This window comes from Physeter macrocephalus, chromosome 13 (assembly GCF_002837175.3).
Source record: "Physeter macrocephalus isolate SW-GA chromosome 13, ASM283717v5, whole genome shotgun sequence".
Taxonomy (NCBI): domain Eukaryota; kingdom Metazoa; phylum Chordata; class Mammalia; order Artiodactyla; family Physeteridae; genus Physeter; species Physeter macrocephalus.
This window is the reverse complement of record NC_041226.1, coordinates 48,153,651-48,156,143: the sequence shown is the minus strand read 5'-3', so window position 1 is coordinate 48,156,143 and position 2,493 is coordinate 48,153,651. Positions and strand designations below refer to the sequence as shown.

Sequence of the window (2,493 nt, the reverse complement as noted above, 5' to 3'; positions counted from 1 at the left end):
CGCGGAGCGGCTGGGCCCGTGAGCCGTGGCCGCTGAGCCTGTGCGTCCGGAACCTGTGCTCCGCAACGGGAGAGGCCGCAGCAGCGAGAGGCCCATGTACAGCAAAAAAAAAAAAAAAAAAAAAAATGAAAAGCTACATAAAACAACTTAGGATTCCATTGCAGTAAGAACTTTATATAATCTAGCACCATTGTTTCAATTTTCTTTGAAACAGTTTATTATTTAAATTGTGTTTGAAGTTGGCATTAACTAACTAAATTATAGTAATATAGTAATTTTAAAATTTAAGTAATTTTAAGCATCAGGGTAACTTTACTACTGACTATATCGATTTGATTATCAATTTTCAATTAAGCTAACTATGTAACAGTAGATTATTGTAATATCTTCCCTGGTATCCTTGAAATTTCCTGCAGCACTTCTGATTCATGTGGTCCTTTATTAAAAGGTTAGGATACATTTCCCCCTTTACTACTCGGTAAAATAATACACTTTGTATGGTTATCTTCCACGATACAGGTTTAAACTATACTGCCTGATATTTTCTAATTGCAGCCATTTCTATGTTTGAATTTTTTTTTTTTCTTTCTCAGGCTCCAATTTAATTCCTCTTCGTTATCCTGCACCTCCCTGCCTTCATATCAATCTGGGGCACCTTCAATCTGCTTCTTCATTTTTTGCTTCTAGCCAACCCATCCCTAACATCTTAAAATCTACGCCCACACTGTTGCCATTTTATATCACACCAATAAATTACCTTTGGTCCATAGCACCCAACAAAAGCTTTGTAATTACAGGAAGGGGGTAGATGAGGAGAAGTGTATTCATTTGTCACATCATCCCTAGAGAAAAACATTTACGTTTTTAAAGAAACACAAAAGAAAGTTGGTGGTTTAAAAAAGAGCAGGAGTGGGCTTCCCTGGTGGCGCAGTGGTTAAGAATCCACCTGCCAATGCAGGGGACATGGGTTTGAGCCCTGGTCCAGGAAGATCCCACATGCCGCAGAGCAACTAAGCCTGTGTGCCACAACTACTGAGCCTGTGCCCTAGAGCCCGCGAGCCACAACTACTGAACCCTGCGTGCCTAGAGCCCGTGCTCTTCAACAAGAGAAGCCACTGCAATGAGAAGCCCGTTGACACAACTAGAGAAAGCCCACGCGCAGCAACGAAGACCCAACACAGCCAAAAATAAATAAAGTAAAAAAAAAAAAAAAAAAAGAGCAGGAAAGAGGAATGTGGGCTGTAGTATTTTAGCAGATTCTTACATCACTCCTAGTATCTGCCTCCATTGTTGGACTTATCACGCTCCATTGTGATATGTATCTGTCTATCCCACTAGATTGAGAGCCCTTTGAGGGCAGGAGCTCTGGCTAGTGTCAGATCAGCCTCCAAGTAGATAACTAATAAACGTTTGGGGAGTGAGTAAATAAATTCCTTTCTGTTGGAAGACACTGAACCATTGATCCTACCCATACTGTTCCACCCACTCCTCTCCTATACAATCCTATCTCCCTTCATTTTCCTGTAGGCAACCATCCAGGTCTCTCCCCTGTCAGCCTTTCCCCTGGGTCTCCTGTTCTCTTGGCTAGCAATGCTGGGGGCAGGAAGCCTCGGGTAAAGCCTGACTAGGGTTGCTCACCAGAATTATGCGCCTCACTAATCTTGATGTCATTGCCTGTCCTTTGGATAGCTAAGGCAGTCTTCAAAATGTACATATCCCACTCAATGACCTTTAAGATTCCTAGCAATTCCAGGATTGTGAGATAAAAGAATTCAGGTCTGTTAGTCTTCTTGGAAATTCCTGCTTGTAATAGATGTAGTAGCAAGTCCTAGGGCCTCCAGATTCCATCTACCTGTTAACCTTGAAAAGCATGAAAGAAAACATAGACTATAAACATAAAATTTAAAATGCATAGATAACCCTAAAGAGCAGAGTCAGACCTAGACTGTGGGTCTTTCTTTCCCTCCCCCAGTCGCCACCATATCCTTTTCCCTGGCCCTTTTGCTTACCTGGGAAGAGATTTACACCAAGGGTTTCGACTAGCCGTCTGAATGTCAGAATCGCCTGGACACTTCAGATTCAGATTCCTGGGCCTCCTGTGGTCCTCAGCCGCCAGCCACCTCAAATTCTGAGTCAGTGACATTGGAATTGCATCAGGAATGTAGATGTTTAACTAGTTTCCCTGATCATGACATTCAGCCAGATATAGGAACCAGGGAACTAGGGCTAGATTCACTAAAAAAAAAAACCAAGACTTTACCTCCTCTAAGGACCCACAGCCCGCCAGTGAGCACATTTCGAGAGCCTCGTTTAACTCTTGGCCACTGAATCAAAGTGGTTTTCATTAGAGCAGTCAGAAGCTAGTGGAAGAAGATAGGGAGTTGAACTCTGCTGGGAAAAGCTAATGAGCTTTCCTGGTTTAAAGAATATACATACGGGGTCTTCCCTGGTGGCGCAGTGGTTGAGAGTCCGCCTGCCGATGCAGGGGACACA

General features: G+C 43.2%; 1 long non-coding RNA gene across 1 annotated transcript in view; it reads right to left on the bottom strand.

Moving 5' to 3' along the window:
• The window catches only part of LOC112064789 (uncharacterized), a 3,833-nt gene extending 1,432 nt beyond the window's left edge, over positions 1-2,401 (bottom strand). Inside the window, exons 1-3 of the long non-coding RNA XR_002891660.2 lie at positions 2,010-2,401; positions 1,639-1,860; positions 758-842 (exon numbers count right to left, since the gene is read on the bottom strand). This is a non-coding gene — a long non-coding RNA (uncharacterized lncRNA). The remainder of the gene's footprint in view (positions 1-757; positions 843-1,638; positions 1,861-2,009) is intronic.
• Between the last annotated feature and the right edge of the window lie 92 nt (positions 2,402-2,493).